Consider the following 15,250-nt stretch of genomic DNA (forward strand, 5'->3'; position numbering starts at 1 on the left):
TGATTTGTATAGAACAGTCGAGAAAGGCATCGATTTTTTTTATTATTTTTTGGGGGTGTTGGGGGAGAACAAAATTTTTACCTTTTAACTTACAAAAAGCCAAATAATACGAACCAAATACTGAAGAAGGAATTAGATGTGTAAAAGGCAATTATAATCTCTTTAAATCAAAACAAAAATAAAAAATAATCGACTTTTATACTTTTTTTTTATGAAATTTATGCCGTAAAATTAAAAAAAAAATTAACTTGGAACAAAATTAATAAAGTTTAGAGAAAGTCGTAAATTGTGATAAGATGTTACATGGAATATTGTGCATAACAAACCAACGATAACATTCGAGAAGAAGCATAACACAAAGAGTGAAATTCAGTGATAAAGAGGAAGAAAGAAAAATGTGAATAGGTTCATAGAAAGCGGTGATACATAGAGGAAGAAGAAGAAAATGTGAAGAATACGTTAAATAGTAATTTTCAGAAATAAGAGGTGAAGATGATGAAGAAGAAGACGAAGAAGCAAACATGCATAAGAAAATGAAGACGGGGATAGAAAAGAAAGGAAGAATACGAAGAATAAAGGAAAAGAAGAAAAGAGAAAAAACAATGCAGGTGTCTATAAGCGAGCATGCCAATAAATCGGCTGCACACACACACACACGCACACACACACACACACACACACACACACACACACACACACACACACACACACACACACACACACACACACACACACACACACTCACTCACTCACTCACTCACTCACTCACCACTACACACACACACACACACACACACACACACACACACACACACACACACACACACACACACACACACACACACACACACACACACACACTCACTCACTCACTCACTCACTCACTCACTACCTCCCTCACACACACATACACACACGGTCTAAAATTTTCTCAAAAGATGTGAAAAACGCGAAGTGTTGGCAGAAAATGCCTCGAAATTTACCAGTTTGAAGAAAAAAATAAATCACAAAGATAAAACATAGTTAAGAATAGCTCCTCTGATATAGGCTAAGTGCTGTGCAGTGCTGTGAAATACAAGTGGTGCTGTGAAACAAGTGAGTCTTAAGTGAATTGTATACTAACAGTGAAGAAGCTGAGGAACAGAAGACGGCGACGGTGTTGGTGATCAGTGGCGCGACGTTCGTGGAGAAGTGAGACGGCGGGGAGGTCCTCTCGTATAGGTGTGTGGACCCAGGGGCACGGACGGGTCTTTAGCTAGGCGTTGGTGGCTAGGTGGAGAGTGGCGCTGGGTAGGTGGCTCGACGCTGGCTAGGTGGAGAGTGGGAGGTGGAGCGGGTGACAAGAGGTAGGTGAGCAGGGCAGGAGGTACGCAGGTCTACCACACAGGGGAGCATGGGTGGGCGTGGCTCTACACACGCCCCCGCCCTCGCTCCTACCTACCTCTCTCCTTTCTCTCTCTCCCTCTTTCTGTGCCTTTCTCGCTCTCTCCCTGTACGTTTCCCCCTTGCCCTGCTTTGTTCCGTCCCTCCCTCTTTTCCTCTCTCCCCCTACTCCCCTTTGCTCCACCCGTCCTCACCCTCTCTCTCTCGTCCTGTTTCTCGTTGCAGTCCTCCCTTTTCTCTTATCTTCCTTCTTCCCCCGCTCTCTTGTTCTCTCTCCCTCCCTTGTTTCCCTCCTTGCTAACCTTCCTCTCTCATCCTATTTTTTTACTTCTTTCTCCTATCTTCCTCACTCCCCTCTTCCCTCTCTCTTACTATTTTCTTCCTCCTTCTATACTAACTCTTCTCCCTCCCTCCACACCGCTTTCCTCCCTTACGCTCACTCTTATCCTCATTCTCCCACTGATACACTCTCCTCCCTCCCCTCCCCCCACACACACACACACACACTACTACTACTACAACTACTACTACTACTACTACTTTTTTTTTTTAAACGTGGCCTCCAGCATCCCCCAATAGCCACACCTTCGCTACTACTACTACTACTACTACTACTATTACGTTGCGGTCACTCGGAATCGAGTATGACGCTCATCCAGTTATGATACAATTACATGAGTTATTAACGATGTCAACTTCGTTGGTGAGCTCTGAGGTGACTAGAAAGGCCGATACAGGACCGGCAGGGTCGTCCACAGATGTTGCACGTGTAGAAGGCTACATCTAGTGCGGGAGGGTCGGCGGCAGCGTCTTTCCGGAGTTGGCGCTTGTCTGCCTCGGTATGTAGTCGGGCTAACTCGAAAGTATTGACAAGTGGTACGGTGTGCATTAAGCCTCTCCCCGGTTAGGGGGGTTCTATCTGGCATTTTTCAGGTTTGTCTTAAGACTATCCTTACACCATTTCAGTTACCCGCCAGCGTTACGTACAGTCGGTGTCAGCGAGAATACTGGCATTTGTTCTCTTGTCTTCCTAGCGAACTCGGAGGATGGAACACAGACTGCGTTGGTGAAAGTTTTCAAGTGACTTGAGGTTCCTATTGTATGTGACCCATGTCTCGCTGCCATATAACAGGGTAGGGAGGACCACTGATCTATACATGCACCTTTGGAGATAGTTTCAGCTCCCTACAGCTGAAGTCACAGGTCCGGAGTCTGCCTAAAGCTTGAGATGCACATCTGATAGAGAATCTGAGTCTTATGTACATTAACCTCAAGGCCAAAGTGTGCATACACACCTGTGTAGGTGTTCAGGATCTCCTATAGGTAATAGAAGCTGCCGACACATTTGTTCCTGTCTGTAGTCGTCTTATGTTGAAAAGACCCTTTATCCGATACTCGATGTCCACCCTGCCTGCTAAATTGGCGAGTAAAGAGGGCAGCCAAGAAAATGGAAAAGACAGTTAGTGCCAGTACACATTCTTGTTTTCCCCCGTTTGGATGGGGAAGAATTCAGACTGGGTGCCATTGTGCAGGACACTGCCGTTCATGCCATCGTGGAGTTGCCTCACAATGCGAAAAATTTTGGTGGGTAGCCAAAACGGCTGAGGGTCCGCCAGAGGGCTTCCCTGTTGACCGAATCGAAGGCCTTGGTTAGGTCGACTAAGGCCATGAGCAGGTCATGACGCTGTTCTCTGCACTTTTCCTGTATCTCATGGGCAGCAAAGATCATGTCAGTGGTGCCGCGTGATGGTCTAAACTAAAGTCACATTGAAATTCTGGGAGGAAGTTTTCCGCTTCAGGAAGAAGTCTTTTTAGGACGACTCGGCCGATAATCTTGCCAGCTACGGACAGTAGCGAGATGCCACGGTAGTTGCCAAAGTCTGACCTGTCTCCCTTGTCCTTTCCCCATATATTCTCCAGGAGAGAGGGATGACGGCTGGTAAGCAGAGGTCCTCCTGCTTTACACACCTCAGTTCCCTCATCCAGGGATGGAGGATAGCTGAGGTGGGTCAGCTATGGATGCTGAGAGACCTGCTGGGTAGTCAGGACATCCACATCGGTGATTCGGTTGAGCAGCGAATGGTAATGCTCTTTCCAGTGTTGGATTATGTCTTCTTCGTCTTTAATTATGGAGTTACCGTCAGATGAGCAGAGAGGGTCTGTGCCATGAGTGAATGGCACATAAAATGATGACCTGCAAGTTTTTGTGTTTCACATGCTTTATTTTTAAGCCAGTCGTTCTTTAGATTGCGAAGTTCGCGCTTGGCCGCCGCTTTCTTCTTTACGGAAGGTATTAGCTCCTCAGTGACACACGCCCTCCCTCCCCAGCGACACACGCCCTCCCTCCTCAATGACACACGCCCTCCCTCCTCAATGACACACGCCCTCTCCTCTTTACGTAGGTATCAGTGACACACGCCCAGTGACACACGCCCTCCCTCCCCACGTGACACACGCCCTCCCTCCTCACGCCCTCCCTCCCCAGTGACACACGCCCTCCCTCCCCAGTGACACACGCCCTCCCTCCCCATGACACACGCCCTCCCTCCCCAGTGACACACGCCCTCCCTCCCCAGTGACACACGCCCTCCCTCCCCAGTGACACACGCCCTCCCTCCTGGCACTGGTCAGTATTCTCTACTCTCTCTGACTGTTACATATCATGACTTCTTTTATTGTGTTAGTGGCACTGTTACTCCGCCGTCTGTTGCTGCTGTTAGTGGACTTCTTTTATTGTGTTAGTGGCACTGTTACTCCGCCGTCTGTTGCTGCTGTTAGTGGATCCCGTTGTTGTTATTGTATTTAATGGTGCGCCTGTTCTAGTGTTCATAGGTCATACCCGTTGATTTTTTTTCTGTTGGTGTAATTGTTACTGTCTGTTGTATTGCTGTTGCTACTGCTGCTGCTGTCAGTGCTGATGCTGCTATGAGTGTTGCTGTTGCTGCTGCTGCTGCTGTCAGTGCTGTTGCTTTTATCAGTGCTGTTACTGCTGCTATTGCTGTCAGTGCTGTTGCTGCTATCAGTGTTGTTTCTGCTATCAGTGCTGTTACTGCTGCTATTGCTGTCAGTGTTGTTTCTGCTATCAGTGCTGTTGCTGTTGCTGTCAATGCTATATTTTCTACTGCAGTTATTGCTTTCATGTCATTGCTATACTGGTGTGTGTGTATGTGTGTGTGTGTGTGTAAAAATGAATATATAGTGTTGTTGTTTCTGCTGTTATCTGTCACTTGCTGTTGTTTTTGCTGCTCCTCACCCGCCGCCGTCTCTCGTGTACCTTCCATTATTGTTTTGCAGGAAGCGGTGAGTAGTTTGCCATCATGTTTTCTCGTTTATTAGTCTTCCTTTCTTGTATTGTGCATCTGGGGTATTTTTGTTTACTCTCTCTCTCTCTCTCATTTTCTCTTCTACTTTTTCTATATCTATCTATCTATCTATCTATCTATCTATCTATCTATCTCTTTCTCTGTTCATTCACTTTTAGTCAGACAAAGGTTCTCACTCACTCAAAGAGAAAGGAGAGAGGGGTTGTCAGCCATCCACCAACTCCTTCCCTCTTTACATTTCGCCACATCAAAATTCATTTACGTCTGCAGAAGGTAGAGAATGGTGGTGTGTTGAGAGAGAGAGAGAGAGAGAGAGAGAGTATTAGTGTGACATACGGTATATAAGAAAGATGGAATTATAAAGGTTGATGACAAAGGAGGAGAAAAAGAAGAAGGGATTGAAAATATAAGAAGAAAATTGGAAATAAACGAAGAATAAAATGAAGAAAAGAGAAGAGTAAGATAAGATGAAAACAGGAAAAATAATAAGAATGATAAGAAAAAAAACCCAAAGAATAATAATATGAGAAAGAAGAATAAGAAAAGAACAATAAGAATAAGCCCTCAGCCAACAGAGTATCGAGTTACCACAACCGTAATGCCTATCCTGTCAAGCTCCTGTGTCCAATACTTCCCGCCTTGTCTTGTGGTGAAAGCATCAATAAGGAAAGTGTACAGGTAAGAGAACTCTCGATCAGCAACGTGGCCAGAGGTGGAGGTCTCGTACATGTGAACCTAATATGGAGTCGATTGTTTTCTGAGATTATTGTTAATAGGATTATCTTAATATTAACTCCCCGGCTTATTCCACCTGAGGATTAAATACCCTAACACTACCTGGGTATAGGAGTAGGTTAAGCTAGGATAGGAGTAGGTTAAGTTAGGATAGAAGTAGGTTAAGTTAGGATAGGAGTAGGTTAAGTTAGGATAGGAGTAAGTTAAGTTAGGATAGGAGTAGGTTAAGTTAGGATAGAAGTAGGTTAAGTTAGGATAGGAGTAGGTTAAGTTAGGGTAGGAGTAAGTTAAGTTAGGATAGGAGTAGGTTAAGTTAGGATAGGAGTAGGTTAAGTTAGCGTTAGGGTAGTTAAGGTGGAATAAACTTGAGAGGTTAATATTCTGGTAATCCTTGTTGAAGTATTAAGTGGATTTAAGCGAAGATATTTTTAATACTCATTCTCCATATTGTACAATACTGCAGTACCTGCACCCGTGATAACTAGTGTACTTAAGTTCTAAGTGAGGGTTTTGGGTGTTAGTCGTGTCCTGTACTGTAGAGGAGAGGCAGTGGTGAGTCAACACCCCGCCCCTGCCAACTTTAACGTTAATAACTAAGTGAGGGTAAAACAGGTGAGTGACTACAACATTAACGGACCTTACATAGTTGTTCACTAAAAAGAGGTTTCCAAGACCTTCTGTTAACTTGATTTTCATTTATAATTGACTAAAATGTTTCTCTGTATTACTTCCAAAACACCAGTAATTTCATTAAGTCATTTGGGTTGTTTTGAACATTGAGTTTTCTATTTTCATCACAGCAGCGAGAATTTTAGCGGTTTTCACCGTTGGTCGTCTCTAACAAAATTAAGGCAAAATATATACTCTGTAAAGCGAAAACTTCAACAGGTGACCACGACCTAACCATTAAACAGCGCCTGACTAACTACGCTGGTTTACAGCCAGTGTTTGTCACGTAAGTAATGGTCGCGTGACCCCTACGTTTGCCCTTGACCCAGCACGGTCAGATGCTGGGTGAGTGGTGGCACACAGTGTCAGACTGCCACCAATACAGCCGTGCTCACACAGGTGGGAGGGGCGGGATATTAAGAAGGTTGTTATAATGAACTATTTGTAACTCCACAATACACAAGTGGTTATTTTCTCCGTAATAGACTTAATTAAAAACAAGGTAAGAAACATAATGCAACAATAGATCTTAGAAAGTTATCTCTAGGTATGAGGATTTATGTTGAAGAGCAACTATGAGGCAGAGGGCAGTGACTATGAGGCAGAGGGCAGTGACTATGAGGCTCAACTTGTGCTGGACTTGTTTTGTGATAATATAATGATTAGCTAACTATAATTACTGTAATTCATAAATAATTTAAATCTAATTCGTGAAACACATGTTTATATGATTCAGTGGATAATACTGACGTCATAGATGTTATCATCAGAAGTCATTTGCTTCATTACTGTAATACGGGATGTTGTGGCGTCACCCTGCCTCGCCCACACCTGGTATAATGAACCTAAGTGTGTGGTGATAAACTACTAATAGAATCATATACACTTTAATTGTTTACATGGGTGGGTAAAATTAGAACTTTTAAGCCAAGGTAGTAAGTCCCTTTTGAACTATAACAGTACGAATTTTCCAGTAAATTGCCAGTTGACGATACACATCAGAGGAAAGTGCAGGACCCGGGGGTAAATGCTGACACATTTTCCACATAAAAAATATAACAATAATATATTCGAAGTGTAGCGTGAAATCAAACTAATGGGTTGATCAGTAATATTCAGCTATGTGCCAGAGTAGAGTTTTATAAGCAGAGATCACGTTGTAGTATATGAGATACGTATATGTTTAGAGAGAAGGTTTATAACAAGTGCCTCTGTCAGATAAATGTTTTCCCGCATTAAATTTTTGTGAGTTTGACAATCTTCAGCTGCAGGTTGAACCTCCTAGAATTTATATTGCTATTGAATGTAATATTTCTTTGAGTTTGTACATGAAGAAGTTGATGTACAGTTCAAAGGGCAATTCATTTCACATTCACTGAGGCCATCACTCGGCCTTTCATCCCAGTCCTAGTCAGCCAATACATAACTGTAACTCCTCCAGACGTCCCACTTCTTTAGAGACGGGCCGTTTTGTGGTTGAAGGAGGAGGTTCACTGATCCCCCCCCAGTCGTCTCGCCTCCTCTCCTCGGGTGGTCCTGCCTCGTGTCATGATGCCGCTCACTGCCTTTGATACATGGCCATATGGTTATGTGACATAACCATATGGCCACGCGAAGCTTCTTGTCGTTACGCCGAACATCGCCGTTTGTGTGCTAGTGGTGACCTTGATTGACTTCTCACCGTCGATCTTAACAGTGCTGAAGCCGGTGCTGCCAACCCGTCTAACCCAACGCTGGAAGGCTTTCTTTATTGAGATTGTAACTCTGACGGTAACACGTGGGAAATACAAGGCTGCTTTATGAACCTCCACCCTCTGTGTGGGTGGAAGGTCACTGTTGGCACTGTCAGCTCTGGGCAGGTGCTTTTCTTGTAGTCTGGGGTGTGACAGTGTCTCGGGGAGTAAGGTTATCATTGTTAGTAATTAATTAATGCGTTGTCTTCTGTCTTACGTTGAGTGGAGCTTTAATTGTGGACGTTTGGGCGGAAGTGTCGATCAGTCTTCCCTGGTGGCTGTTCTTGGGTTGACGGGGAAGTCGGACGATATAGTTATCTCCATGATGATTTGTGACTAATGACTCTTGGTGACAGGGTTTAGTTTACTCGTGTTGAGACGACGAGACGGACTTAGGAGGTCGTCCAGTGCTGGCATGGTACCTGAGGGGTCAGTTGTATTTGTGAAATCTGTGAGCTTATCTGATACCTGTGGACGGACTGTGTGTGTGGGGGTAGTGCCTGCATGTCTGAGAGGCGTAATGGCCCCAGCTGCTTGCAGGAGCTAACGTATATATATATCTATTGTTCTCGTTGTGTGCGTCCGAGAATCCAAGCAGTGTCGTGAGTTGTTGTGCTGACCTAATTGCCTATCACCATTATAATGCCATTTCTTGTCGTAGACGTTATGTTATCACAACACTTCTATGACTAAGGTGTTGAAGCGCGTAACAAGGTTAGTAATTACACTAACTCAACAACAATTCTAAATTATGGGATAGAACTCTGATGATTCTTTGTCAAATACCGGACATCCAGTATGTCTTTATGCTCACGGTTACCTCGTCTCTTAACTGAGGGAAGTCTGGCTTTTTGGGACGGTTTCCACCAGTATGAATATTTTGGTGGGGAGTTTTCCCTCAGTAGACACAAACAACAATAAAAGAGGTGTTTGGAAGCACAGCACAGGTGGGCAGTTGATGTTGGAACTGCAGCCTTAGTGTTTACCAGACATTATCTCACATTACCTCTGTCCTGCCATGGCTCGCTGGAGAGTGCTGTGAGGGTAAGGTGGAGGCGTAACACCACACATTCACTGGCGCCCGGGGGAGGAGTAGCCTGCTGTGAGGGTAAGGTGGAGGCGTAACACCACACATTCACTGGCGCCCGGGGGAGGAGTAGCCTGCTGTGAGGGTAAGGTGGAGGCGTAACACCACACATTCACTGGCGCCCGGGGGAGGAGTAGCCCTCAACACTCACCAGTAAACAGACACCACAATTCACCTGATATAATTAAGTGATTTTTTTATTAATTCATATGATTTGTACTTTTAGATATCCTTGATTACTTTTATTATTTATGTTAATGCACCATTTAGTTTGTTAATTCTACCTGATATTACATGTATAAATTTACGAACTCTTACTGTATTATATTGGTGTGTGTGTGTGTGTGTGTGTGTGTGTGTGTGTGTGTGTGTGCTGAATTTTCAAACTCCCTTAAAATCGGTCAGCCAAGAGTTAATCAACAGGTGAGATGATTACAGGTAACAACTTTTTAAAAACTTATTTCATGGTCCTCCTATCCAAATTAACCTGTCAGGTATGATGGTGTCCTAATTGCTATCATGGTAATTATCTGAACTATAAGCTACGTTTTATGATAGCAAATTTGTCACGAAAAATAGTATATGGAAGATGGAGAAGATAAGGTTGGAATTAATCATTATATTTCATTGCTTTCGTCGTTGTTGTGTCTTAGTGTGATGATAAATAGTGAGTGTGTAAACTATGGGAATATAATGTAGGCTTTTTTTATTTCCAGGGTTCAGTCTTTTATTTTTCTTTAGATTTCATTCATTATTATCTGTGATGTTGTTATTATTATTATTATTATTATTATTATTATTATTATTATTATTATTATTATTATTATTATTACACGATTTCTTTTTTTTTTCTTTTTTTTTGAGGGGAGGGCTTGTTCGTTCGCTGTTATTATGTTGAGTGATTTATGAACGATAATATAAGAAGAGGTTGATGGGGGTACACTGTTCACCACTGCCGGAAGCTTCTTCTTTAATGGATAATTAATAGGTTTCGACCTAGTTTTACGCTCCTGCTCTCATAACTCATACACGACCCCCTTCTGACACACACACACACACACACACACACACACATACTCTGACGCAATTACTATATATTCTCACTCACCCGCTGGCTCACTCGCTCAGTCATTCACTCATTTTCACACACTGATGCAAATACCTTACCCTCTTACTCACTCACTCATCCATACCACACGTGACAAGAGCTATTTCTATTTATTATTTTGCACTGCCACTTCATCATCACAGACTGAGTCACAATATTACCCTTATTTATCAACACAACAGTGACGGGTCCTGTCTTGGACTTTAGGGTCTCTTGAGATTGACTGTGCTGTACCTGTCTGTCTTTACCCCGCCATGTACACTAGCACCAACACTCCCTCATTAGCTCCCACACTCACTCGCCAATACTTTCACTGACATCCTCACCAACACTTCATCACCAATACCCATACATCATCACTCTCCAATAACATCCTCCTCCCACCAACGCTCCCTCACCAACACCCTCTCACCAACACACTCAACCAACACCCCCACGCTAACGGTCCCTCACCAACACTGCCACACCAACACACTCACCAACGCCCCCACGCTAACGGTCCCTCACCAACACTGCCACACCAACACACTCACCAACACCCCCACGCTAACGGTCCCTCACCAACACTGCCACACCAACACTCCCTCACCAACGCCACCACGCAGTACCTGGCAGACCAACCTTGTAATCATCCCCAGAAGCGCCTTCATAAATAACGATGATGGTTGCGTGACCTCATTACCACCTGTTAATAAGTTAATTACGTTGATATGATTATCCTTTAATAGTTCACTTTGACGAGGAATTATATAATTTAAGATAATTTGATTTATTTCGGTGAGTTTGGACTGGGTTATTTTTTTAGCTGCGTTATTCACCTCTATGAATGTCTTTCCTGCTTGACTAGCCCGACCCTTATTCTCCCTTAAGACCAATTCTTGTTCACCCTTGTTGGAGATTTGGTTGTGAAATGTGTGTGTGTGTGTGTGTGTGTGTGTGTGTGTGTGTGTGTGTATTATGTAGTTTGTTGCTTCCAGGACTCCCGGAGTTAAATTTTCCGCACGTGCCACTGAATTCCCAATCGTCCTGGAGTCCCTCTTGTGAAGTGAGGAGGCAATTATGCGTAAGCGTGTAGGTAAAGACTAAAATGAGTGATGATAATGACAACACCTTAGAAATTACGGTTTACAGTCATTAATATTATGGTTAAATGATCACCTGACTCCACCTGTCCAAAATTACCTGGATATTGCCACCTTTCCAGACTGACCTGTCATCACCGTGAGGCGTGTGAGATCCGTGTTAAAGTCCTGCTGTAAATTTCCGGTGTATCCCATGGGAGGCGCACACACACACACACACACAGTTTCATATTGTGCTTCAAGTAAATTTCTCCTTCTGTCTATTCCACTTGTTTGTCATTGTCTAACTGTTAGTCTTTTTTCCCACCCGTAACCTACTCTAGCCTTTAGGTTTGGAGATTAAGTCCTACTGGGAACCTTGTCCTAGAGGGTCCCTGGTGGTGGTGCCTGATACCTGACACTAAATCAAACCCCGTCGCACACTAGCAGGACGCTTACATGTCTTACCGAGGTTTTAGTAGATCTCACACACGACCTCCTGGAGCTGAGCTGAGTGTAGTGTACAGTATTAGTAACTCACTCTTAGTTCCTCCCTAGTGTGAGAACGAATCTCGGCCATAATAATCCTCAGTGAGGCAGCCACAGTTAACTATCGCTTTCATTATTGTCTCGTGTGTTCATATACATTTTAGGTGTTTCGTTTAAAGCACCAAGTCTCCTCAGTTTCCAGTGTATGTTATTTATATATTTAAAGTAATAACACGTTCGTTGATCATATGATATAAACAAGTGTTCTTGATTCATATAACATTGGTTAATAAGGTCAAGCAGTAGTAATAATTAACACGTTCATTATCCGTGCTAATGTTACCATCACCAAATATAATTGTTGTTAGTGGTTGAAGTTGTTTCATTTAAGACTTGGGCCTGTCTGACCTGCGACCTCCTCATCTTGTGGGTTTTATCAAACATCATCCTTCATTACACTAATTGGGGAATCTTATGTGAAGACCGTAGATCTTTATGTGCATCGATATATAAATAAAGGTATTGGAGTAATTTTTTAATAATAAATTGCTGAAAGAGAGAGAGAGAGAGAGAGAGAGAGAGAGAGAGAGAGAGAGAGAGAGTAAAACAAACACCAGGTGAGCGCCAGGTAGGGTAGTGATTCACAATTAGTTAATGGGCCTGCCAGGGTGGGCTCTGTTTCTCCCATCACCTCAGATTAATAACACGTTGATGAGAGCTCAGGTGTGGCCAGGTAACAAGGGTGGCTATTAACACTTCCGCTCTATAACGATGTTGGGCTATTATTAAGACCCCAGTTTAAGTTGGTGGGCTATTATTATGACCACAGTTTAAGTTGGTGGGCTATTATTACGACCACAGTTTAAGTTGGTGGGCTATTATTACGACCCCAGTTTAAGTTGGTGGGCTATTATTACGACCCCAGGTTGGTGGGCTATTATTACGACCCCAGTTTAAGTTGGTGGGCTATTATTACGACCCCAGTTTAAGTTGGTGGGCTATTATTACGACCCCAGTTTAAGTTGGTGGGCTATTATTACGACCCCAGTTTAAGATGGTGGGCTATTATTACGACCCTAGTTTAAGATGGTGGGCTATTATTACGACCACAGTTTAAGTTGGTGGGCTATTATTACGACCCCAGTTTAAGATGGTGGGCTATTATTACGACCCTAGTTTAAGATGGTGGGCTATTAGCAAACACAAAATAGAGAGAGAGAGAGAGAGAGAGAGAGTAAGAAGGAGGGCGGCGGGGGAGGAGTTGATAGATGGACTAATTGAGATGTGATAAATGAGAGAGATAAGAAACAATGGATACGTGAGAGACATGAGTGATGAAAAGTGAGAAACATACTGGAGAGAAACGCAGAAAAATTATAAATAGAAAGTATAAGAGAGGGATATTAAATAAAAGACAGTCACAGACGCGCGTGGAAAATGATGGGAGGGAAAGCGTAAGAAAGGACAAGAGACTAAGAGAGAGACTCGGGTTTCAGTGTGTTGATCAGAGATGTAAAAATTATTAGACTTTGTTACTGAAGTAAAATAGTATTGTCACATTGACAAAATGTTACTCAAGTAGAAATAAAAGTGTCCGAATGTCAATGTACTGCAGTAGAAATAAAAAAGTATCTCATTCTTAAAGTACTCAAGTACTGAAAGTAAAAAAATGTATATTCGTCTCAAATTAAAATAAATCCACAGTAAATTATAAACAAATAGTTAACTAACGATAAAGATAAAAGACACAGAGCATCACACAAGTTTATTTTCAAATCTTTCGATTAAGATTAATTCAATAACTGATTCTCAAAATTATGGTTGCCCACATAGGATCTTTTAAACCTACCGAAAGAGAATATATTCAGCCGCATTTCTCCCTACAATCCATCGCAGGGATAGTGAATGGGCTGAAAATACGAGTATATCCACCCAACGCTAGGATAACTTTCTTCCTTATCCACACAAGTATCGTCGAAGTGAACTTATGGTCCGCAGACATAATGTTGTCTCTGCTCGCATTAGGTTAGGATACAGACCTATCTGGCAAGTATCTGTGGCGGGGGATGACCTGCACTTCTATTACTGTCCCAGTGCTAACAACTTTCAGCACTATTGCCTTGACTGTCCCACTGTCAAGGACCTCCTACCACAGGCCGAGTCACCACCTACTTATTTGCAATAATTTAGATTCAATTTGTGTACGCTACCCACACGTTGGTGGGCGCTTACTCCCATTGTCTTTAAATCATATCAATATTGTCTACATTCACAAGTCATAGTGCGTCCTGCGAGACACAAATACTGTATCAATATATTAGTGTCTGGCTGCATGGTCTTGTGACTAGGGTTGTCGCCCCTGGGGTGTAATAAATCAATTAAATAATAAATAATACGCCCAGCATGATTAAACAGATGCTCACAAGCAGCACATGCAGGTTGTGTGGTGTTAAGGTTTAGAGATAAGAACATAAGAATGGAAGAAACTGCACCGGGTCTACTGGCCCATACTGCGCAGTCCCATTTACACCCGGCCCCTATCGCTCATATATCCATCCAACCTATGTTTGAAGCTACCCAGCGTATTCGAGTTAATGATGATGTTTGTTAACTTGTTCCACTTAGTCACTACTTTATTTCCAAACCAGTGTTTACCTGTCTCGCGCACAAATCTAAATTTGTCTTGTTTGAAACCACTGTTACGAGTTCGCTCCTGGTTGGATAGTCTGAGTACCTTTGTTATATCACCTTTGTTTAGCCCTGACTTCCATTTATACATCTTGATCATATCGACCCTCACTACATCTCTCGAGGGAGTGCAAATTAAGATGCCAGGGATTAGTCTTGTAATTCTCCTCTGAATTCTTTCTAGGGACCAGAACTGATCTGCGTAATCCAAGTGAGGTCTCACAAGCGCAAGATATAGTTTTAGGATGACCTCGCTAGTCTTGTAACTAACACTCCTTTGTATGAACTCAAGCACTTTATTAGCCTTGTTTCGAGCAAATTACACATTGTTTACTTGGCTTAAGATTCCTATTTCTCATTACTCCTAAATCTTTCTCACAGTCGAATTTCTCTATAACATCGTTGTTCATCTGGTTTCTCTATTTCTATCTCCCATACTAAGTGTACTTTGCATTTATCCACATTAAATTTCATCTGCCATTTTTCAGACCATTCGATTTTTTTTTAACTTCCTGTAGTTTTGTGGAGTGTTCGTCAGATTTAATTACACGCCCTATTTTAAGGTCTTAGGCAAATGTACTATGTTGCTGTCTACTCCAATATCTATTTCGTTTATGTACTCGTATATAATAAATAGTAATGGTCCAAATACTGAGCCTTGGGGTACTAGTGACGTTACCCCAATCGGATTTAGTGCTGTTAATACTTACTCGCTGTTTCCTGTCCTGTAACCACGCCATATTCCATTTTAGAACATCTCCAGTGCCATGAGCCTCCACCTTTCGTGTTAATCTTTCGTGGGGGACTCTGTCGAAGGCTTTGCTAAAGTCGATACCACATCATAATTGTGCCCTTTGTCCACTGATTCGAAAACAGCTGAAAAGAATGTTAATAGATTTGTCAGACATGAACGCCCACTTGTGAAGCCATGTTGGGAATCATTTATCACTTGTGCTTCTCCGGGTGATTTCGAA

Source organism: Homarus americanus, unplaced genomic scaffold (assembly GCF_018991925.1).
Source record: "Homarus americanus isolate GMGI-L3 unplaced genomic scaffold, GMGI_Hamer_2.0 scaffold26298, whole genome shotgun sequence".
Lineage (NCBI taxonomy): Eukaryota > Metazoa > Arthropoda > Malacostraca > Decapoda > Nephropidae > Homarus > Homarus americanus.